Here is a 25,634-nt window from a genome sequence, read left to right as displayed (position 1 = left end):
GTGAGATAATAAATGTTTATTGTTTTAAGTTGCTAAATTTTGTGGGTAAGAGCAGTAGATTTTGTGGGTAACAGCAATAGATAATCAGTGTGTGTATGTGTCTGTGTGTGTGAGGTGCTGGCTAGTCAGCTCCGACTCATAGCAACCCTATGTACAACAGAATGAAACACTGTTCAGTCCTGTGCCATGCTCACAATTGTTTCTATGCATGAGCCCATTGTTGAAGCCACTGTGTCCCTCCATCTCGTTGAGGGTCTTCCTCTTTTTCGCTGACCTTCTACTTTACCAAGCATGATGGCCTTCTCCAGTGACTGGTCTGTCCTCATAACATGTCCAAAGTATGTGAGATGACGTCTCACCAACCTCACTTCTAAGGAGCACTCTGGCTGTACTTCTTCCAAAACAGACTTGTTCGTCTTCTGCCAGACCATGCTATATACAATATTCTTCACCAGCACCATAATTCAAAGGCATCAATTCTTGTGCAGTCTTATTTAGTCATTGTCCAGCTTTCACATACATATAAGTGATTGAAAACACCATAGCTTAGGTCAGGTGTACCTTAGTCCTCAAAGTGACATCTTCGCTTTTTAACACTAATCAACACACATGGTGTAATGGTTAATTTTATGTGCCACCTTGGCTAAGCTGTGATGCTGAATTATTTGGTTAAACACTAGTCTAGATGTTGCTATGAAGGTATTTTGTAGATTCAATTAACATTTATAAATAATTGAATTTAAATAAAAGAGATTGTCCTTGATAATGTGCGTGGGCCTCATCCAATCGGTTGAAGGCTTTAAGAGCAAAAACTGAGGTTTCTCGGAGAAGAGATTCTCCCTTAAAACTATAACATAGAACTGCTGCCGGAGTTTCCAGCCTGATGGCTTGCCCTACCAATTTCAGCTCTGTCAGCCCCCACAATCGCATGAGCCAGAGGCTTAAAATAAATTTATATATGTTTATCTCCTATGGGTTCCGTTTCTCTGGAGAACCCTTATACACATGGCAAACCTTCCGTTTTCCCAATCTTAGTGAACTGTACCCAAACCAGGAAACTCCTTCCTCCTCAAAACCCTACTGGTAACCAATCAAATCCTATTATTTCCGTTAGGGATTTATTGGTTCAGTCTTGTCGATTTTCTTTGTCGCTTTCTTAGTTTATAATTTCTTATCTGTTCTTGTTGTTGCCATTGAATCGACTCTGACTCATGGCGACTGTCATGGATTGAATTATGTCCCCCCCAAAATGTATGTATCAGCTTGGTTAGGCCATGATTCCCAGTATTGTCCTCCATTTTGTGATCGTAGTTTTATGTTAAGAGGATTAAGGTGGGGTTGTAACACCACCCTTACTCAGGTCACCTCCCTGATCTAATGTGGAGACAGTTTCCCTGGGGCATGGCCTGCACCACCTTTTATCTCTCAAGAGATAAAAGGAAATGGAAGCAAGCAGAATTGGGAACCTCATACCACCAAGAAAGAAGCACCAGGAGAAGAGCACGTTTTTTAGACCCAGGGTTCCTGCGCAGAGAAGCTCCTAGTCCAGGGGAAGATTGATGAGAAAGACCTTCCTCCAGAGCTGACAGAGAGAGAAACCGTTCCCCTGGAGCTGATACCCTGAATTTGGACTTTTAGCCTACTTTACTGTGAGAAAATAAACTTCTCTTTGATAAAAACCATCCACTTGTGGTATTTCTGTTATAGCAGCACTAGGTGACTAAGACAGCAACCTTATGTATAACTGAATGAGACGTTGCCTGGTCCTGCGCCACGTTTATGATGGTTGATATGTTTGAGTCCATTGTTGTAGCTATTGTGTCGATTAATATTGAGGGTTTTCTTTGTTTTCGCTGACCCTCTACTAAACCAAGCATAATGTGTTTTTCTAGTAATTGGTCTTTCATCTAGACTTCTTAAATTGTCTTCCCACAAGTTTCTTGCCTTCAGCTTCTTTTCTCCGTCCTCTCCCCTGCCATCAGAGCAGCCATTCTGAAATGTGGTTCAGACCATCTTCTGTATTTAAATGTGTCCTCACTGATTAGAGATTATGCAGTCCAAAATCCTTAGCAATGCAAGTACAGCCATGTGAGATCGGACCCCTGCTTTGCTTTCCATCTCTTGTCCCATACAGCTCAGAGTTCAGCCCTCACACATATCGTACAGGTCCCAAACCCTGCCATGGCTCTTCGTGACTCTATGTTCTGGTACGTGCTGTTCTCTCTGCCTTTGGAAGGCTTTTACCTGCTCTCCGAAGCCTTCTTATATTTTCTGGAAGTTAAGCACTTCTTTCTGTTTTCTCCCCTAGTGCCCAGTCAATAGCCCTGTGATTGCTGTGATCACGTCCCTATAATTAATTGTTTTTCCCTCCAATATCTGTCTCTCAATTAGACCAAGAATGCCATTAGGATAGTGGTTGTGTCCTGTTCATTCTTAACTCTCTTGTGCCTAACAAAGTATTTGAACAGGGCCTTTTAAACTTTTAGTCTAGCATGTCTGGAATTTCACAGTTAACAGACTCATAGTACAAAAATGTAACTTTATTTCTGTATACCTGAACTTATTGTAGCTCTCTAGCCAGTATTTTTCCAGAAAGGGCAGTAAAGTATTTTGCATTACCCTGCCTTTTGGGAGGTACGTCTGTCCACATGGGCTTCCTTGGTTGTTGGTACCACCCCATTGTATCTATGCTGAAGCCTCTGCAACCCTCTCCTCTCTCTGTCAGTCCTTTTGGGCTTTCTTACTCTTTCTTTAATTTGACAAGAAAATTGTCCACTCCTGGGAAAGTCAAACTCATGTGGACTTAGCTTTCTATGTTGCAGTTTGGCCATACTGACATATCCTAGCATTAAAAATCATGGTATTGATTACTGAGATATATTACTTAAGCAAGCCACCTGAGATCATAGAAATGATCTTTGTCAGCATTATCAGTGTCAGGAAGAAATAGTTTTGTATCATTCCTCATTTTAAAAATCCCCTTGAGTGCCTTTTCCCTTGACAGCCAATGCAGTTCTTTGTGGAAAGCAGGCTCTGGTACTCACTGTCCGTAATGCATGTTGAAAAGACAGATGGTCAGTGACTGCAGTTTGATTCAAAATGTTTATACTTTTTCAGTACGGAATGAGAATCAGATTATTTAGACCATCACCGATTCTCTGGGAAAACAACTGTGTGTGAATTGACATTAAAGTTCAACGTCGTTTATTTCTAGCAACTCCTTTTCTTCCTGGCTGTACACGTAACAGGTTCGCTATCAGTTTAGATCCCTGGGCTCCTTTTCCACTTTGCATATTGGCCCTCACATGTGAACATCAGACATGAAAGGTGTTGATTCGTATCTTGCCCAGAGGTTCCAGTCAACAGTAATTTGGATTTATCTGCTGGCCTGTACATATGCTAGTAATGCCTCTCCCATATTGCACGCCGTTGCTATTAGTTGAAGTTTAGAAGTGTTATTTAAGAGAGGAATTTTGCTGGTATCTTGTACTGTTTTCTCTGGGACCAAAGCATTTATCCTTGCCTTTGGGACTATCGTAAACAATGTCTCCTCTGTGTATGTTCTCTACCTGTTTTGTGCATTGGAAGTACAAGTTTGAATGATGTTGCTATAGTTTTCGTCTATAAATTTCATTTCCTTTGGTAATAAAATTTGTCAGTTTTGCACTGAGAAACATTATTTTGCCCTTAAGGAAGAACTTGAATGGTTTACCAAAGAAGCGATTGAACTTTGTTTGAAAGTGACTCAGAAGGCTTAAGTGGTTTTCTGCGACTGTTTCAGAAGCTTCACAAACAGCACTGAGACCTTAGGAGCAAATGGATCATTGGTCCGGTGAGACTATTCTTTGATTATTCACCGTTTTACCACCTACTTGCACTTTCCTTTTTTAGCTGTTTGTGTGAGATTATTACACCGGCACCTGACTTGGCACGTAGAATATGTAGCTCTACATTCTGCATTTTAGTCTTGTTCAGTAGTTATCATTGTAAAGGATTGTTGCCTTAGTCATCTAGTGCTGCTCTGACAGAGATACCACGAGTGGATGGCTTTAACAAAGAAAAATTTATGTGCTCACAGTCTAGTAGGTCACAAGTCCAAATTCAGGGTGTTGGCTCCAGGGAAAGGTGTTCTCTCTTTGTCGGCTCTGGAGAAAGGTCCTCGTCCTCAATCTCCCCCTGGCCAAAGAGCTTCTCAGGTGCAGGGACCCCATGTCCAAAGGATCCACTCTGCTCCTGGTGCTCCTTTCTTGGTGGTATGAGGGACCCAACTCTCCACTTGCTTCCCTTTTATCTCTTAAGAGATAAAGGGTGGTGCAGGCCACTCTCCAGGGACACTGCCTCCACACTGGATCAGGGAGATGACCTGAGTAAGGATGGTGTTACAACCCTACCCTAATCCTCTTAACATAAAACTGCAATCACAAAATGGAGGACAACCACACAATACTGGGAATCATGGCCTAACCAAGTTGATATACACATTTTTAGGGGGACATAATTCAATCTATGATAATTTTATTTATATTACTCTCAATATGACTTTTATATGTTGTTGAACCACTTTTGCTGTATCAAGGTTTCTGAACTAATTAAAATGCTACAAAATAGCGGGAAAAAATAAAACTGTAAATTTTGACAAATATAAACATCAGCACATAAATATTTTCAAAATACAGTAACAAACTAACTAAAATGAACTGCATCTATTCAACTGGAGGTTAAAACCAGTTGCTGTTGAGTTGACTCCAACTCCTGGGAACCCCGTGTTGACAAAGTAGAGCTATGCGCCAAAAGGGCTTCAGTGGCTGATTTTTCAGGTAGAGATCACCAGGCCTTTCTTCCAAGGTGCATCTGGGTGGACTTGAGCGTGTTAACTGTACCATCTGGGGTTAGCTGAAGAAGAGTGACCAGTGTTTGTAGTACAATTATAAGCTTCACACGTAACAATTATATTAAGAGCGTAGCAGGGTTTCAGTGGGAGCAATAATTTTACATTTCAAATTTATTGACATATATATGAACAAAATTGTTTCATTCGTTTTTTTGAAATTGAAATTTCCAGAGTACCTTTTGATACACTCCTGTGAGCCTCTGTGTGTTCTCTAGCCACAGGCAGACTGTACTCTGGGCTGTGGTCAACCGAGTGACCAAGATCTCAGTGGAGGCCAGCCTAATTCAGTGGGACTCCTAGAGTCCAGAGTCCCTGGTTCAGTTGCTAACCAAAAGGTTGATGGTTCAAGTCCATCCCGAGCTGCTTCAGGAGAAAGGCCTGGCAGTCTACTTCCAAAAAATCAGCCATTGATAAGCCTATGGAGCACAGTTCTCTGACACATACGGAGTTGTCTAATGGCAACTGGTGTTTGTGTGTGTGTGTGCACACATGCTAAAGTAGAACCATTGAAGATACAACCTTTGAGAACCTCGAGCCTCAGGTTGCTATAAACAGGTAAACACACTAGTTTATCATCATTCAAGATTCTCAGTTGAACAATGCCTACAAGGAAATTGATTTTTTCACAGATACTTTTGGAAGGTATCTAAGTTATTCCTCTTACTGATCAGATAGCACCTTCTAATGTTTTCCATTATTTATTGATTTTGGCCCTGTGTTTCTTTCATTCGTTCAACAAACATTTATGAAGTGCTTGCTCTGTGCTAGACACTCTGCAAGGTGCTGATGGTGCAGCAGTGAACAGGACAGAGGCTCTGCCCTCACAGAGCTAGGTTTTGCACGTGTGGTTTTCCCCTGCGCATATCCAGACTATACTTTGCTGCTTTTTTCTCTATTTCCTCTTTTCATGCCAATTATGTTTCAGACCCATAAGCTACTTTATGCCCTCATTTCAAATTATTTTACTCTCCAATTTAAATATACAAAACAATTACGGTATTAATCCTTATGCTAAAGACTTAAATATTCCATTTTAAAATTTCAGATATAATATAAAAAACCCATTCTTATAAAAATTCAAATATAGAAATATAGAGTAAGATGTGAAACATCCTCCTTTAGGATCCCCACTCTAGCTGCCTCTCGAGAGATGACACAACAGCATCTGAAAGTGCTTATTTCCTATGTTTTTTGCTAATATTTCATCTTTTTAAAAAATATTAGTCCATATGATGGTTTTAAAAATATCATATTTCTTTATTTTATGTTTCTTAGATACTAGGTAGGTTAAGCATCTTTTCATGTTTATTAGTCATTTGTATTTTTCCTTTTGTGAATTGTCTTTTTATATCCTTTACCTTTTTTTTTCCTGTTTGACTGTTTCTTCTTGAGTTAATTTTGGTAATCTGTGTTTTCCTAGAAAATTATCTGTTTTGCCTAGTTTACAAATCCATATATGTAATTATGTCTTTTATATTTATGTATTATAATGACATGTGCAAAGAGCTGGAGATAGAAAACCAAAAGGAAAGAACACGCTTGGTGTTTCTCAAGCAGAAAGAACTGAAGAAAAAATTCAAGCCTCAAGTTGCAATAGTGAAGGATTCTATGGGGAAAATACTAAACGACACAGGAAGCATCAAAAGAAGATGGAAGGAATACATAGTCATTATACCAAAAAGAATTAGCTGACATTCAACCATTTCAAGAGATAGAATATGATCAGGAACCGATGGAAGAGATCCATATGTATGCCTATTCCCAAGAAAGTTGATCCAACCAAATGTGGAAATTATTGAATAAGATCATTAATATCACAAGCAAGCAAAATTTTGCTGAGGGTCATTCAAAAGCAGCTGGAGCTGCCAGAAATTCATTCTGGATTCAGAAGAGAACGTGGAACCAGGGATGTCATCGCTGATGTTGGATGGATCCTGGCTGAAAGCAGAGATTAACAGACAGGTGTTTTACTGACTACGGAAAGGCAATCAACTGCGTGGATCATAACAAATTATAGATAACATTGTGGAGAATGGGAATTCCAGAGCACTTAATTGTGCTCATGAGGAACCTATACGTAGATCAAGAGGCAGAGTGGTTTAAAGTCAGGAAACTTGCGTGTCAGGCTTGTATCCTTTCACCATACCTATTTAATCTGTCTGCTGAGCAAATAATCTGAGAAGCTGACTATATGAAGAAGAACAGGGTGTCAGGATTGGAGGAAGACTTAGTAACAACCTGCGATATGCAGGTGACACAACCTTGCTTGCTGAAAGTGAAGAGGACTTGAAGCACTTACTGATGAAGGTCAAAGACCACAGCCTTCAGTATGGATTACATCTCAAATAAAGCAAACAAAGATCCTCACAACTGGACCAATAAGCCACATTCATGGTAAAGGGAGAAAAGATTGAAGTTGTCAAGGATTTCATTTTACTTGGCTCCACAATCAACATCCATGGAAGCAGCAGTCAAGAAATCAAAAGACGCATTGCATTGGGCAAATCTGCTGCAAAGGACCTCTTTAAAGTGTTGAAAACTAAAGATGTCACCTTGAAGACTAAGGTGAGCCTGACCCAAGCCATGATATTTTCAATTGAATCATATGCATGTTAAAGCTGGACAATGAGTAAGAAGACCAAAGAAGAATTGATGCCTTTGAATTGTGGTATTAGCAAAGAATATTGAATATACCATGGACTGCCAAAAGAACAAACAAATCTGTCTTAGAAGAAGTACGACCAGAATGCTCCTTAGAAGCAAGGATGGTGAGACTGTGCCTTACATACTTTGGATGTGTTGTCAGGAGGGATCAGTCCCCGGAGAAGGACATCATTCTTGGTAAAGTACAGGGTCAGTGGAAAATCGAAAGACCCTCAACAAGGTGGATTGACACAGTGGCTACAACAATGGACTCAAGCATAACAACGATTGTAAGGATGGCACAGGACCAGGTAGGGTTTCGTTCTGTGGTACACAGGGTCGCTATGAGTTGGAACCAACTCGATGGCACCTAACAACAACAATTACGTCTTCTTTCTTGTTTCTAATTTGGATACCTTATTTTTTATCCTTGATTAGATTTGCCTGAGGTGTTTTTGTTTGTTTTTTCTATTTTGTTAGTCCTTTCAAAAGACTAGCTTTTAGTTTTATTAATCTTCAAGACCATTTTTTTAGTTTTTCTGTTTCACTAATTTATGCTTTTGTATTTATTCATTTCTCCCTTCTATTTTCTTTGGGTTTAGGGAAGACCCTGTCCATAAAGGAAGGTGGGTGCAAAGGTTCAAAGGTAGTTCCTGGAGATTGAGAAAATAAGTATTGACATCATTTCCCCCTTCCCTGCGATCACCAACACAAATACAGAGAGTACAGAATCAATTAAGAAATAACCATTAAGAATCAGACAAGTGATCAGACTATCACCTTTGCAAATCATACGCTGAATTTGAACAATGATGCTTGACTGTCGATCACAGCAAGCTAATGACCCCACCCCTACCCCTGGATCCCAAATTAAACTTAAGGAAGAAATTCTTAGACTAAACGCTTTTGAGCGACTCAATAAGAAGCCAGTTAGAGATGAATAAATCAGCACTGAGAGGCACTGAGGGCCAAGCTGGCTCAGGGGAGTTCAGTCTTTGTAGTTCCTTTGGAGACCCAGATTAGGAACAAAGAAAAATGAGTAATGTGACAATCCCCTGTTGATGTTTGGAGTCCCTGGGTAGTACAGTTAACATGCTCAGCTGCTAACTGAAAGGTAAGAGGTTCACATCCACCCAGAGACATCTGGGAAGAAAGCCCTGGCAATCTACTTGTGAAAGATCAGACATTGAAAACCCCATGGAGCACAGATCTACTCTGATATGCATGGGGTCACCATGAACCAGAATCAACTCCACTGCAGCTGGGTCAGTGGTTGGTATCCGACTTAGCAGAGACAGAGTAAGGGGATCCAGGGAGCTGGTAGAAAGCATGGCGGAAGGAGTGACCTTGGGTTCAGACTGGACACGTGAGACCAGGAGGACAGGGGAAGAACATTAAAATAGGGTGGGTCCACAGGGCTTCAGCTTAATGTGAAGATGCAGATTGCATTCGGGGGAGTGTGATGGTAGTACAGCTGAAACACAAGCATCTGGAGGTCAGAGATGGCTGTTTTAGATTCAGAATTTGATGATGGGAGAGTAGAGTGGGTCAGCACATTCCCAAGTATGAGGGAACTTGGGGACTGAAGCTGAGTCATTCTTCAGTCCCTGGGGCACTTGTTCTTTCTAAAAATTAGTTTAACATCTGCTGTGACATCAAGACAGTAGCTGTTTTCCTATTCCTGGCTGCTTAAACAAATCCAAGTGTACGTATAACCATACTGCATTCTCACTAGGTCCAGGAAAAGAAACACGGTACACAGCACTAGCAGCAGGGGTTGGTGCCAGAGACGCCTCAGTCTTCATATGACCTCTCAAGGATTCTTGAGTGTATGACTTTATCTAGTGCTAGAGTAGTACTTTTAAAATGAAAACATATCGGGAGGCGGGGCCGATATGGCGGAGTAGTCAGACGCTTCCGGTGAACCCTCTTACAACAAAGACCCGAAAAACAAGTGAAACGATTATAGTTATGACAAGCTAGGAGCCTGAAAATCGAAGGCAGAGTTAGAAAACGTAGTGAGTGGCAGGGGGAGGGAGAGACGGTTCAAAAGCGGAGAGGAGAGGAGTTGCTGGACCGAAATCGCCAGGAACCCTCAGGCACCATTCCCGGGAGTGGCTGCAGCGGGCTGGTAGTAGCATTTGGCCACAGTTTCCTCAGGGAGAGATAGCCAGCCTCACAGCCTACTCACACCTCCAGAACCAGAGAAGAATGGTGCTCTTGGCAAAGTAAGTACTTGCATATATTTTATTGTGCCCCAGGCCCCAAGTCAGCTTCAGTGGCTGTCGATTTCCCTGGGCCTGAGATAGGTCCTGCTGCACCCTGAGCCATTCTCCTGGCCTTGGAGAAGGAATAAATTCACAATTGGAGAAAAGATAATCTGCCAGCTCCACTAACCTGGGGAGCTCAGGACAGAAGCGGCTCCTGTCCAGACATAAACGGTCCATGGATTTTGAATACCTTTTCCCCCTGCATGGACCTGCATGGGCCTATTACAGGAGAATAGGCCCCTGTTGGCAGACTGCAGCTGTTTCAACTGTGTGGTGGAGAGGTGGGTGTTTGATGTTTGACACCCCTTTCCCTATTTAACAGGGTCCTCACCTACCCACATCAGGGGCCTAAGGACTGGTGGCTTCACTCACGTCACCCAGCCACCTGTGACAGGAGTCCAAGAGTAACTGATACTTCCCAGTCCTTATAACCAAAAGCATTGGGTGCCCATGATCCATCTGCAGAACCAACCCACCTGTGCGCTCTAGGTGCACAGTGATGCACTTTCCTCACAGACACTTGGGGAACAGTTGTCAGCCCTTTGCCTTGTTCAGAGTGTGACCCCCTGCTGCAACCAGATACCTATACCTACACTAATCACCTCTGCCCCTCTAAGACTGTAGGACAGAGCCTGTACCACACACTTGATGACCAACTTCCTGGACACCTGAGCTGAATCCATACAAGAAAAATGAATGGACTCCTAGGCTCATATACCTGATAACAGCTCTAAACATCTGGTGACAGGACATTAGAGCTTCAAAGGCAAAAATAATCAAGCTAGCTTACTCAAGCAACCTATTTGGGCATATGAAAATGAAAACATATCAGTGTATTTTAACTTCTGAGTGACAAACTTCTTTCTAACCATGCATTTACACAAAGAGGCCTGCCTTTGGTATTTTCATAGGGAAAGCCTAATGAACCTTGTCTCATAGCTCATAAGAAAACCCAAGTTCACTAACCTCTTTCCCAGCATGGTGTGTTTCCTTCTGTAATTATTTTTCTGTATGTCATTTCTTGTAGTGAAATTTTATGCTTTAGAACTGAATTTGAAAATCATCTCAAAATTTATAGAAAACTTCAACACCTCAACAACAACAAAAACAACCTAGTTAAAAAGTGGGCAAAAAACCTGAACAGACACTTCACCAAATAAGACATTCAGGCAGCCAACAAATACATAAAGAGATGTTCGTGATCATCAGGGCCATTAGAAAAATGCAAATCAAAACAACAATGAGATAACCTCACACCAGCAAAAATGGCGATGATCAAAAAAACAGAAAACAAATGCTGACGATGTGGGGAGATTGTAACTCTCATACACTGCTGGTGGGATTGTAAAATGGTACAACCACTGTGGAAAACAGTGTAGCACTTTCTTTAAAAGATAGAAATACAGATAACGTATGATCCAGCAATCCCACTACTAGGAATATGTCCTAGAAAATTAAGAGCTGTGACATGGGTAGATATGTTCACACCCATGTTCATCGCAGCACTATTCACAATAGCAAAAAACATGGAAACAACCTAAGTGCCTGCCATGGGTTGAATTGTGTCCCCCCAAAATATGTGTCAATTTGGCTAGTCAATTATTCCTAGTATTGTGTGATTATCCTCCATTTTGTCATCTGATGTGATTTTCCTATGTGTTGTAAATCCTACCTCTATGTCGTTAATGAAGTGGAATAGCAGCAGTTACATTAATGAGGCAGAACTCCATCTACCAGATTAGGTTGTGTCTTGAGTCAATCTATTTTGATATATAAAAGAGAGAAGCGACCAGAGAGACATGGGGATCTCATACCACCAGGAGGGTAGTTCCAGGAGAAGAGTGTGTCCTTTGGATCTGGGGTCCTTGTGCTGAGAAACTCCTAGTCCAGGAGAAAATTGATGACAAGGACCTTCCTCCAGAGCCGACAGAGAGAGAAAACCTCCCCTGGAGCTGGCATTCTGAATTCAGATTTCTAGCCTCCTAGACTGTGAAAAAAAAAAAAACTGTGAGCAAATAAATTTCTCTCTATTAAAGCCATCCACTTGCAGTATTTCTGTTATAGCAGTACAAGATGAGCAAGACAGTGCCCATCAACAGGCGAATGGATAAACAAGCTATAATACATGCACACAATGGAATATTATGCACCTTTAAAGAATAATAATGAATCCGCAAAACATCTCGCAACATGGATGAATCTGGAGGACATTATGCTAAGTGAAATAAGTGAATCACAAAAGGATAAATATTGTTTGAGACTACTACTATAAAAAGTCGAGAAAAGGTTTACATACAGAAAGAAACAATCTTTGATGGTTACAAAGGAGAGGAGAGGTGGGGAGGGAAAACCACTAAATAGACGATAGATAAGTGGTAACTTTGTTGAAGGGTAAGACAGTACACAATACTAGGGAAATCAGCACAGCTTGACCGTGGCAAGGTCATGGAAGCTTTGTAGGCACATCCAGACTCTCTGAGGGACCAAATTACTGGGCCAAGGGCTGGGGACCATGGTCTAGGGGGACATCTAGCTCCATTAGCATAACGTAGTTTATAAAGAAAATGTTCAGCATCCTACTTTGGTGAGTAGTGTCTGGGGTCTTAAAAGCTTGTGAGGCTTGTGAGTGGCATTTAAGGCACTCCACTGATCCCACCCCCCCGGGGAGCAAGGGAGAATGAAGAAAACCAAAGTCACAAGGGAAAGATCAGTCCAAAGGACTAATGGACCACAAGTACCACAACCTCCACCAGACTGAGCCCAGCACAACTAGATGGTGCCTGGCTACCACCACTGACTCCTCTGACAAGGATCACAGTAGAGGGTCCCAGACAGAGCTGGAAAAAAATGTAGAACAAAATTCTAGCTCACAAAAAAAGACCAGACTTACTAGTCTGACAGAGACTGGAAAAACCCCAAGAGTATGGCCCCCTGATACCCTTTTAACTTGGTACTGAAGTCACTCCTGAGGTTCACCCTTCAGCCAAAGATTAGACCCATAAAACAAAACGAGACTAAATGCTCACATCAGCTCAGGGGCTAGGACAAGAAAGCAGGAGCGGACAGGAAAGCTGATAATGGGGAACCCAAGGGTGAGAAGGGGAGAATGTTGACATGTCATGGGGTTGGCAACCAATGTCACAAAACAGTAAAACAATATGTGTATTAATTGTTTAATGAGAAAACTAATTTGCAGTGTGTTAATTGTTTAATGAGAAACTAATTTGCTATGTAAACCTTCTTCTAAAGCAAATTAAAAAAAAAAAGTGTAACACACAGAAAGAAACATTCTTTGCTGATTACCAGGGATGGAAGGGTGAGGGAAGGAAAATCAATAACTAGATAGTAGACACTTCTTAACTTGGGTGAAGGAAAGGCAATACACGATAAGGGGAATGTTGGCTATGGTGCGATGGATTGCTTTTGTGTGGCCTTTCTCACCACGGTGAGAAAGTGATTGGGTGGGACTGTACAAATAAGGTAATTGTGGCCCACCAAGGGGATTGGTCAGCTTTGCTGTCCCGCTAAGCTTAAAATGAGCCATACCAGAGGTGGGAAGGAGAGGATCTCACCACCACCAAGGCAGAAGGACCAAGAGTTGAGCGCATCCTTTGCACCCAGAATCCCTGTGCTGAGGAGCTTCTGAAACCAGGAGACAGAGAGAGAGAAAAAAAGAGCTGTAACACTGAAGATCGCGAGAAGAAGTGGCAGAGAATGGCAGCAGCAGAGGCAGCAGAGCCAAGAGACTGGCAGGAGACGGTGCGGTGCGCTTCCTGGTCAAGGGAGTAAGAAAGCTGAGTGCCTTTGGGCAGGAGGCTTGCTGGAGGAGTAGGATGCCTCCGGGTACTTCGTAGAGCTAGGTTTGCTGACCCACAGAGCTACAGCTGAGTGCCTTCGGGCTGAGGCTTACTGGCAGAGTGTGGTGCCTTGAGCCACTTATGGGCAAAGCTAAAAGAGCTTTGTAACACTTGTGTGAGCAGGGCAGAGGCTGAGGGGCCAGAGAGAGGTGTGCCTGTGAGCATGACTAGAAAGAGGCTTTCCTGGTTGAACTGTTTCCTGAGCATTCCTCAACCTGAATTGTAACATGCTACTTCCCTAATAAACCTCATAATCATGGGTATTGTCTGTGAGTTCTGTGTGGCCATTGCAATGAATTATCGAACCCAGCAGAGAAGTAGAGATTGTCACAGGAGGGATGGTTGGTGTCAGAATTGGTAAAGATGGTGGAGAGAGGAGGCAAGTCTGACCTCCACCTCCTAGGAATCAGCCTTGGGCTGTTGATCTTGATTCTCCTTCCTGCTTGTGAAGTTAGAGGAGGTCAGACAATGCCTACACCATGTCATTTTTATGTCAGCACAACATGACTATCATGGATTGAATTATGTCCCCCCCCCCCAAAATGTGTGTATCAACTTGGTTAGGCCATGATTCCCAGTATTGTATGGTTGTCCTCCACTTTGTGATTGTAATTTTATGTTAAAGAAGGCTAGGGTGGGATTGGAACACCCTTACCAGGCCACATCCCTGATCCAATGTAAAGGGAGTTTCCCTGGGGTATGGCGTGCACCACCTTCCATCTCTCCAAGAGATAAACCAAAATGGAAGCAAGCAGAAAGTTGGGGAACTTCGTACCACCAAGAAAGAACCACCAGAAGCAGAGCGTGTCCCCCTTTAGATCGGCGGTTCCTGTGCAGAGAAGCTCCTAATCCAGAGGAAGATTGACGAGAAAGACCTTCCTCCAGAGCCAACAGAGAGAAAGCCTTCCCCTGGAGCTGATGCCCTGAATTTGGGCTTCTAGCCTACTAGACTGTGAGAAGATAAATTTCTCTTTGTTAAAGCTACCCACTTGTGGTATTTCTGTTACAGCAGCACTAGATGACTAAGATGATGACCAGGGCAAAGGAAGACACTGGGAGAACACAAGAGTAAAAGAAAATAACGGTAAATACTATTTCGTATACAACCCTGCAGTAACAGTAAAAACAAACGATAATTTATGAGTGGATAATTAGGTAGATAAGTAAGCTAAACAGGTGTGGGATGGCATATGGGAGTATACCCATGAGCATATATAGGTTTGGCAGATGATATTTCTACATAGATACCTGTATGGGCTGTAATATATCCATGTATATAGTAGAGCACACAAGGGGCACAGTTATGAAAACTTCTTAGCCATAACCAAACACCTTGATGGGCTGGGTCACAGGGCTTGAGGGCTTAGCACTGTAGCCTTGGGGAGCATCTAAGTCAGTTGGCATAACGTAGTCCATAAAGACAGCGTTCTACATCCTACTTTAGTGAGAAACATCTGGGGTCATAAAAGCTTGCAAGTGGCATCTAAGAAGCAACTATTGGTCTCTTCCCATCCAGAGCAAAGAAAAGGGAAGAAAATCAAAGATTTAAGGAAACAATTAGTCCAGAGAACTAATGGACCACATGAACCACAGCCTCCCCTAGCCTAAGACTAGAAGTACTGGATGGTGCCTTTCTACCACTACCAAGAGCTCTGATCAGGATCACAATAGAAGGTCCTGGACAGAGAGAGAAAAATGTAGAACAAAATTCAAATTCATAAAGAAGACCAGACTTACTGGTCTGATAAGAGACTGGTGGAACCCCTGAGACTATGGCCCTTAGACACCCTTCAAACCTGGAACAGAACCCACTCCCAGAGATCACCTTTTAGCCAACAATACTACTGCTACTACTACTATCTGCTGCTGTTGAACATGGAACAGACAGGCTTATTAAGTGAACGGTAACACCTGTGAGGAATGTGCCCCTCAGAACAATCAACCATGGGAGACCTAAAGGTCTCAAAACAAAGTTCAGAAGGCAGAGAGGGACAGGAAAGGCAGGTGAACAGAAATGGGGAACCCAAGGAAGAAGGGGATAGAGAGGACTGCCACATTGAGGGCATTGCAACTAATGTCACAAAACGAAATGTGTATAAACTGTTGAATGGGAAACTAATTTGTTCTGTAAAGTTTCACCCAAACCACAATAAAGTGTTAAAAAAAAAAAACAAAACAAGAGCTATTTGGTTAACATAGTAGTCAAGTTCCTCCTAGTAGAAATGAGTGTTTATAGCCAGGCTTATAAATATTACCAAGGAAAGCAATAAATTTCTACACTGCATGCTTATGTCAAGTTTCAGATTTTGCTTAATGTTTGTTGATTATGACTTGCTAACCCATCAGATACACAATTTCTATTTATATCCATCTTCTGGTAAATAAACACTGGACTTTTACGGGCTAGATGAAACTTAAAACCTCATGAAGATTTTTACCTTTTTTTTTTTCTTGGCCACCTCTCTGCTGTAATTCGGGAGTCCCGGGGACACTGACAGTCTTTGCAAAAATTAGTCAAACATTTGTTTGAAACTGATTCAGTTACTTTCATCTTTTGGCTTAGTCCTAGTTATTTTTAGGGTTGATAAATTTATTTTCCAAGAGCAAAATAGAATTTTTAGACTTTGATTTTTGGCTAAGGCTTAGGAAATTCTGCTCTGTGGAGAGCTGGTGAGTTTCCCACTGAGGCGGTTATGAACTTAGCCCACGCAGAGGTTTTCTTTTGCCAAAGAGCCTTGGTCTGGAGCCACTGGCCCAGTTCCTAGAGATTGACCTAATACTGCCCAGCCTCAACATGAGCACTTCAGTATTCTGCTGTAGTCAGTCATCCTACTCTGTTCTTAGAGAATCCAGGAATAGAGATTGCATTGTTGTTGTTCCTAACTGGTCAAGTTGGCTCCTACTCATGGTGTTCCCATTTATATCAGAATGAAACATTGCTTGGTCCTGTACCGTCTTCATGACTGTTTGTATGTTTAAGTCTAGTCAGATAGTATTCTGTTGTGATCCATAGGGTTTTCATTGGCTAATTTTTAGAAGTAGATCAACAGGCCTTTTTTCCTAGTCTGTCTTAGTCTGGAAGCTCCACTGAAACCTGTCCAGCATGGTCAATTTTGCTGGTATTTGAAATACCTGTGGCATAGCTTCCAGCATCACAACAACATGCAAGCCACCACAGTACAACAAAGTGACAGATGGTGGAGAGATTTCATAGTCTTTGTGAAAGAAGTCTTGTGCAAAGTTTAATTATTTCTACAATGAAGAAAGCCTTCCTTGGGTTAAACTGAACTTTCTGCAGTATAAGCCATGAAATTACATAGAAAATCTGATGCTATCAGGATACATAATTGTTAGTATGCTTAACTAGAGTTTTTTATTATTATTATTTATTTTATTGTCATTGAGAATATATAGAGGAAAACACAGCAATTTGACTGTTTCTGCATGTATAATTCAGTGACACTGATTATGTTCTTTGAGTTATGCAAACATTCCCACGCTCCGTTTCTGAGTTATTCTTCCCCCGCTGTCATGGATTGAATTGTGTCCCCCCAAAATATGTGCATTAATTTAGCTGGGCCGTGATTCCCAGTATTGTGTGTGTGATTGTCATCTGATGTGATTTTCTTATGTGTTGTAAATCCTATCACTATGATGTTAATGAGATAGATTAAAAATATAAAAGAGGGAAGCAAGCAGAGAGACGCGGGGACCTCAAACCACCATGGAAGCAGCACTGTGAGCAGAGCGCATCCTTTGTACCTGGGGTCCCTGTGCCTCAGAAGCTCCCTGATCAGGGGAAGATTGATGACAAGGGCCTTCTTCCAGAGCCCACAGAGCGAGAAAGCCTCCTGCTGGAGGTGATGCCCTGAATTCAGATTTCTAACCTCCTAGACTGTGAGAGAATAAATTCCTGTTTGTTGAATCCATATAAGAAATAACTTACGTTATTTCTGTTATAGTAGCACTAAATAACTAAGACAGCCACTAACATAAACTCACTAATGTTTTGAGTTGCTGTTGTCTATTTGATCCATATAGACAATAACTAGAATTTTTGAAATTATAATATTGTTACATGTTCATTATAGTGTATACATATTTTTATATTTATTGTGCTTTAAGTGAAAGTTTACAAATCAAGTCAGTCTGTCATACAAAAACTAATATACACCTTGCTGTGTACTCCTAGCTGCTCTCCCCCTAATGAGACAGCACACTCTTCCTCTCTACCCTGTATTCCCCATGTCCATTTAACCAGCTCTTGTCCCCCTCTGCCTTCTCATCTCGCCTCCAGACAGGAGCTGCCCACATAGTCTCGTGTGTTTCCTTGAGCCAAGAAACTCACTCCTCACCAGTATCATTTTCTGTCTCATAGTCCAGTCCAATCCCTGTCTGAAGTGTTGGCTTCAGGAATGGTTCCAGTCTTGGGCTAACAGAAGTTCTGGGGGCCATGACTTCTTGGGTCCCTCTAGACTCAGTCAGACCATTAAGTCTGGTCTTTTTATGAGAATTTGAGGTCTGCATCCCACTGTTTTCCTGCTCCATCAGGGATTCTCTGTTGTGTTCCCTGTCAGGCAGCCATCGGTTGTAGCTGAGTACCATCTTGTTCTTCTGGTCTCAGGCTAATGTAGTCTCTGGTTTATGTGGTCCTTTCGGTCTCTTGGGCTCATATTTACATTGTGTCTTTGGTGTTCTTCATTCTCCTTTGCTCCAGGTGGGTTGAGACCAATTGATGCATATTAGATGGCCGCTTGCTAGCATTTAAGACCTCAAACACCACTCACCAAAGTGGGATGCAGAACGTTTTCTTAATGCACTTTGTTATGCCAGTTGACCTAGATGTCCTCTGAAACCATGGTCCCCAGGCCCCTGTCCTTGCTACTCTGGCCTTTGAAGCATTTAGTTGTATTCAGGAAACTTCTTTGCTTTTGGTTTAGTCCAGTTGTGCTGACTTCTCCTGTATTGTGTGTTGTCTTTCCCTTCACCTAAAATAGTTCTTGTCTACTAATTACTGAATACCCCCTTTCTCCCTCCCCACCCTCATAACCATCAAAGAATATTTTCTTCTGTGTTTAAACTATTTCTTGAATTCTTATAATAGTGGTCTCATAAAATATTTGTCTTTTTGCAACTGACTAATTTCACTCAGCATAATTCCTTCCAGATTCCCCCATATTAGGAGATGTTTCACGGATTCATCATTGTTCTTAATCCTTGCGTAGTACTCCATTATGTGAATATACCATAATTTATTTTTCATTCACCTGGTGATGGGCACCTTGGTTGCTTCCATCTTTTTGCTATTGTAAACAGTGCTGCAGTGAACATGGGTGTGCATATATCTGTGTAAAGGCTCTTATTTCTCTAGGATGTATTCCAAGGAGCGGGATTGCTGGATCATATGGTAGTTCTATTTCTACCTCTTAAGGAAATGCCAAATTGGTTTCCAAAGTGGTTGTACCATTTTACGTTCCCACCAGCAGTGTATAAGTGTTTGATTATTTTGTGTTTTTTGGATTAATTCCAGCCTTGTTGGAGTGAGATGAAATCTCACTGTAGTCTTGACTTGCATTTCTCTAATGGCTAATGATTGTGAGCATTTCCTCATGTATCTCTTAGATGGCTGAGTGTAAAGTGCCTGTTCATATCCTTTGCCCCTTTTTTAATTGGGTTATTTGTCTTTTTGTAGTTGAGTTTTTGCAGCGTTATTTAGATTTTAGAGATCAGATGCTGATCGGATTTCTCGTAGCCAAAAACTCTTTCCCAGTCTGTAGGTAATCTTTTTACTCTTTTGGTGAAGCCTTTGGATGAGCATAAGTGTTTGATTTTTAGGAGCTGCCAGTTATCTAGTTTCTGTTCTCGTGTTTTGTGCATTGTTAGTAATGTTTTGTGTACTGTTTATGCCATGTATTAGGGCTCTTAGCATTGTCCCTATTTTTTCTTCCATGATCTTTATCGTTTTGGATTTTATATTTAGGTCTTTGATCCGTTCTGAGTTAGTTTTTGTGCATGGTGTGAGGTATGGGTCTTGTTTCGTTTCTTTTTGCTGATGGATATCCAGTTATACCAGCACCATTTGTTAGACTGTCTTTTCCCCTTTTAACTGACCTTGGGCGTTTGTCAAATATCAGCTGGATTTATGTCTGGATTCTCAAGTCTATTTCATTGGTCTGTGTATCTCTTGTTGTATCAGTACCAAGGTGTTTTGACTACTGTAGCAGTATAATAGGTTCTAAAATCAGGTAGAGTGATGCATCCCACTTTGTTCTTCTTTTTCAGTAATGCTTTACTTATCCAGGGCCTCTTTCCCTTCCGTATGATTTCAGAGATTTGTTTCTCCATCTCATCAAAAAATGTTATTGGAATTTGGATCAAGATTGTATTGTATCTATAGATCACTTTGGGTAGGATAGACATTTTGACACTGTTGAGTCTTCCTATCAATGAGCAAGGTATGTTTTTCCACTAACGTAGGTTTCTTGCAGTAATGTCTTGTAGTTTTCTTTCTATAGGTCTTTTACATCTCTGGTTAGATTTATTTCTAAGTATTTTATCTTCTTGGGGGCTATTATGAATAGTATGGATTTGGTGATTTCCTCTTCAACCTTCTCTTTGTTGGTGTGGAGGAATCCAAGTGATTTTTATATGTTTATCTTGTATCCTGATACTCTACTAAAGTCTTCTATTAGTTTCAGTAGTTTTCTTGAAGATTCTTTAGGGTTTTCTGTGTATAAGATCATGTCATCTGCAAATAGAGATACTTTTACTTCTACCTAACCAACTTGGACACCCTTTATTTCTTTATCTAGCTTAATTCCCCTGGTTAGTACCTCCAGCACAGTGTTGAATATGAGTGGTGATAAAGGGCATCCTTGTCTGCTTCCCGTTCTTCAGGGGAATGTTTTCAGACTCTTTCCGTTTAGGATGATGTTGGCTGTTGCCTTTGTATAAATGCCCTTTATTATGTTAAGGAATTTTCCTTCTAGACCTATTTTGCTGAGAGTTTTTATTGTGAATGGGTGTTGGACTTTGTCAAATACCTTTTCTCCATCTTTTGATAAGATCATGTGGTTCTTGTCTTTTGTTTTATTTATATAATGAAATAATACATTAATCGTTTTTCTAATGTTGAACCATCCCTGCATACCTGGTATGAATCCCACTTGGTTATGGTAAATTATTTTTTTGGTATGTTTTTGAATTCTGTTGGCTAGAATTTTGTTGAGGTTTTTTGAGTTTAAGTTCATGAGGGATATAGGTCTGTAATTTTCTCTTTTTTATGGTGTCTTTACCTGGTTTTGGTATCAGGGATATGCTAGCTTCATAGAATGCGTTCGGGAGTATTCCATCCTTTTCTGTGCTCTGAAATACCTTTAGTGGTGTTAACTCTTCTCTGAAAGTTTGGTAGAACTCTCCACTGACGCCGTCAGGGCCAGCGCTTTTATTTGTTGGGAGTATTATACTTACCTTTTCAATCTCTTCTTTTGTTATGCATTTATTTAGTTGTTCTACTTCTGTTTATGTTAGTTTAGGTAGATAGTGTGTTTCTAGAAATTTGTCCATTTCTTTTTTCAAATTTGTTAGAGTATGGTTTTTCATGGTAATCTAATATGATTCTTTTAATTTCAGTTGGGTCTGTTGTGCTATCACCCATCTTATTTCTTATTCAGGTTATTTGCTTCCTCTCCTGTTTTTCTTTTGTCAGTTTGATTTTGTTAATTTTTTTAAAGAACCAGCTTTTAGTCCTGTTAACTCTTTCAATTGCTTTTCTGTTCTCTATTTCATTTTATTCTGCTAATTTTTATTATTTGTTTCCTTCTGGTGCCTGAGGGTTTCTTTTTGTTGCTCTCTTTCTATTTGTTCAAGTTGTAGGGATAATTCTTTGATTTTGGCCCTTTCTTCCTTTTGGATGTGTGAATTTATTGCTATAAATTGACCTCTAACCTGGGTCTCAAAGGTTCTGATAGGAAGTGTTTTCATTCTCATTGAATTATAGAATTTCTTTATCCTGTCCTTAATTTCTTCTACAACCCAGTCGTTTTTGAGCTAAGTGTTGTTCAGTTTCCAAGTGTTTGATTTCTTATCCTTGCGTTTTCTGTTATTGATTTCTGCTTTTATGGCTTTATTGTCAGAGAAGATGCTTTGTAATATTTTGATGTTTTGGATTCTGTTAAGGCTTGCTTTGTGACCTAATATGTGGCCTGTTCTAGAGAATTTTCCATGTGTGTTGGGAAAGAAGAAAGTATACTTGTGTGCTGTTGAGTGGAGTATTCTATGTCTGTGAGGTCAAGCTGGTTGATTGTGGCTTTACTGAGCTTCTTTCTGAATGTTCTGTCCTTCACCGAAAGTGGTGTGTTGAAGTCTCTGTTATTACTGTGGAGCTGCGTATCTCACTTTTCAATGTGTTAGAGTTTGTTTTATGTATCTTGAAACCCTGTCATTGGGTGTGTAAATATTTAATATTGTCATATCCTCCTGGTATATATATATTTTTTATCCTCCTGGTATATAGTCTCTTTAATCATTATATATGGTGTCCTTCCTTATCCTTTGTGGTGGATTTAACTTTAATGTCTATTTTCTCAGAAATTGCATTGCCACTCCTGCTCTTTTTTTATTGTTGTTTGCTTGATATATTTTTTTCCATGCTTTGAGTTTTAGTTTGTGTGTTTAAGATGTGTCTCTTGAGGCAGCATATAGACGGATCTTTTTTTTTTTCGTCCATTCTGCCACTCTCTGTCTCTTTATTGGTGGATTTAGTCCATTTACAGTCAGCATAATTATAGATATGTATGAGTTTAGTGGTCTCATTTTGATGTCTTTTTTTGGTGTGTCGTTGACAGTTTCTTTTTTCCACTTAATTTTTTTGTGCTGAGTAGTTTTTCTTTATATATTGTCTTTTCCTCTTTTTCATTGTTGTTGATTTTGTTTTTGCTGGGTTTTTATGTTTTTCTTGTATTTTATTTTGATATGGATCATTAGTCTCCTCTGTGGTTACCTTAATATTTACCCCTATTTTTCTAAGTTTAAACCAAACTTTTATTTCTTTATGTCACCTTGACTTCCTCTCCATGTAAAAGATCTATGACTACCTTTTTAGTCTGTCTTTATTGATTTAATGTTGTTTGTCTTTTACATAATGACATCACTGTTTCCCTGTTTTGAGCATTTTTTTATCTTGATTTATTTTTGTGGTTTCCCTGTCTGGGTTGATACCTGGTTGCTCTGTCCTGTGTTCTAGCCTTGGGTTGTTATCTTATGTTGCTGATTTTCTAACCAGAGAAGTCCCTTTAGTTTTTCTTGTAACTTTGGTTTGGTTTTTGCAAATATCCTAAACTTCTGTTTATCTGGAAATGTTCTAATTTTTCCTTCATATTTGAGAGACAGTTTTGCTGGATATAGGATTCTTGGCTGGCAATTTTTTTCCTTCAATGCTTTGTATATGTCATCCCATTGCCTTCTTGCCTGCATGGTTTCTGCTGAGTAGTCCAAGCTTATTCTTATTGACTCTCCTTTGTAGGTGCCTTTTCATTTATCCCTAACTGCTCTTAAAATTCTCTTTTTATCTTTGTTTTTGGCAAGTTTGATTATAATATATCTTGGTGACTGTCTTTTGGGATCTACCTTATGTGGGGTTCAATGAGCATCTTGAATAGATATCTTCTCATCTTTCACGATATCAGGAAATTTTTCTTCCAACCAATCTTCAACAGTTCTCTCTGTATATTCTGTTATTCCTCCCTGTTGTGGTACTCCAGTCACTCATAGGTATTCCTTGATAGTGTCCCACATGAATCTTAAACCAAAACCAAACCAAACCCATTGCCGTCAAGTTGATTCTGACTCATAGCAACCCTGTAGAACAGAGTAGAACTGCCCCCATATAGTTTCCAAGGAGTGCCTGGTAGATTCGAACCACCCACCTTTTGGCTAACAGCTCTTAACCACTGCACCACCAGGGTTTCCAATGTGATTCTTAGGGTTTCTTCAAGTTTTAAAATTCTTTTATCTGATTTTTCTTCGAATATATTGTTGCCAAATGTTTTATCTTCAGTCTCACTAATTCTGACACTCATTTTCTCAATTCTGCTCCTGTGACTTTCTATTGAGTTGTCTAATTCTGAAATTTTATTGTTAATCTTCTGAATCTCTGATTGCTGTCTCCCTATGGAGCCTATTAATTTTGTCCTCATGGTCTTGAATAACCTTAATTTCCTCAACTGCTTTATCTATGTGTTACTTGGCTTGTTCTGCATTTTGCCTGCTCTCTTTCCCGATCTCTTGAAGAGTTCTGTATATAAATCTTCTGTATTCTTCCTCTGTTAATTCCAGGAATATCTGTTTGTCTGGAAGCTTCCTTGATTCTTTGTTTCAGGAATTTGTTGAAGCCATCACGGTCTGCTTCTTTATGTGATTTGGTATTGCCTGTTGCCTGTTGTCTCCAAGCCACCTTTAAGTTATTGTATTAATTTATTTTATGTATGCTTACTGTGTCCTAGCGTCTTGCTTTGTTTTGTTTTGATATGCCCAGATAGGTTGCTTGAGTGAGCTAGGTTGATTATTTGCACCTTTGAATATCCTGCTACCAGATGGCTAGAGCTGTTACCAGGTATATGAGCCTAGAGTCCATTCATATTTCTATGGATTCAGCTAAGGTGTCCAAGTAGTCGGTTTACCATGTGTGTGGTGCAGGTTTTGGAAGAGCAGTGGTGATTGGTGTATATACAGGTTTCTTGTTGCAGCAGGGTGTCACGCTCTGAGCAAGGCAGGGGGCTGACAGCTGTTCCCCTAGTGTCTGTGAGGAAAGTGCATCCCTGTTCCCTAAATTGCACAGGTGAGTGGGTTCTGCACCCTGACCATGGGCACCTAGCGCTTTTGTCTCTAAGGACTGGGAGGCATCACTTATCCTTGGAGCCTTGTCGCGGGTAGGTAGATGGCATGGGTGGAGCCACCAGTCCTCAGGACCCTGATGTGGGTAGGTGGCGACCCTGCTTAATAGGCAGGGTGTTGTCAGACATCAAAAACCCACCATTCCACCACACAACTGAAACGAAGTCAGATCTCAGGCACATACACCATTGTGGTCTGCCAAGAGGGGCCTAAGGTGCTGAAGTGGACCCTCACCGGTCCATGTAGGGGTAAGTGGCATTTAAAGTCTGTGGACCATTTGTGCCTGGACAGGGGCTGTTTCTACCCTGAGTTCCCAGCTTAGGGGGGCCAGCAAATTATTTTTTCCCATTTGTTAATTTGTTCCTTCTCCAAGGCCAAGAGACTAGCTCAGGACACACAGCAGGACCTATCTCAGGCACAGAGGAATCAATCATCACTGAAGCAGGCTCAGGATCTAGACCAGAGGGAGGAGGCATCAGATAAATGGGAGAGAGTTGTTTCGCAAGGGGTGCTATTTGATCCATGTTGTAAATTAGACGCAAGCTCTTATCTTTTGTTGAGAGCACTTTTCTTTGCTGATTTCAGATGCATGAATTGACTCTGTGTAGCTCACTCTCTCTCCCTGAGGAGACCACATCCTGAGCACTACCACCAGCCCCACCGCAGTTGTGCCAACAGATCATGCCTGAGGGGCATTGGTTCCTGCTGAGTCAGGCCTGGCAACTCCTCACCGCTTCTGAACTGTGTCTCCCTCCTCCTGCTGCTCAGTCCAATTTCCAAACTTTGCATTTGATGTTCAGGGCTCCTAACTTGTCACATATGTAATCGATTCACCTTTTTTTTTTTTGGAGGGGGACCTTTGTTGTAAAAGCTGTCACCGGAAGCATCTGACTACTCCACCATCTTGCCCCTGCCTCAGTATACACATTTTTTAAGGAAAATTAAAACTTGCCATAATCCCACCACCCAAAGATAAATATTCTTAATATATAGATTTTTCCAGTCTTCTCTCTATGCCTAAATGTAAATAGGGGCTCCTATTACAGCCTGTATTTTCCACTTTATATATTGCCAACATTG

At 40.9% G+C, this 25,634-nt stretch overlaps 1 protein-coding gene across 19 annotated transcripts in view; it reads left to right on the top strand.

The window, feature by feature from the left end:
* Positions 1–25,634, top strand: part of SPECC1 (sperm antigen with calponin homology and coiled-coil domains 1) — a 476,325-nt gene that overhangs the window by 72,878 nt on the left and 377,813 nt on the right. The window contains exons 1-2 of one of the 19 annotated variants that reach the window (XM_064271860.1): positions 32–3,832; positions 14,671–14,745. The exons of 16 other annotated variants lie outside the window; for them this stretch is intronic. The gene's annotated coding sequence lies outside the window, so the exon portion shown is untranslated. Of the gene's footprint in view, positions 1–31; positions 14,746–25,634 lie in introns of those variants that run through there. 2 more of the 19 variants (XM_064271862.1, XM_064271859.1) reach the window with 2 other exon arrangements.

This window comes from Loxodonta africana, chromosome 18, assembly GCF_030014295.1.
Source record: "Loxodonta africana isolate mLoxAfr1 chromosome 18, mLoxAfr1.hap2, whole genome shotgun sequence".
In the NCBI taxonomy this organism is placed as follows: domain Eukaryota; kingdom Metazoa; phylum Chordata; class Mammalia; order Proboscidea; family Elephantidae; genus Loxodonta; species Loxodonta africana.
This window is presented reverse-complemented; position numbering and strand designations above follow the sequence as displayed.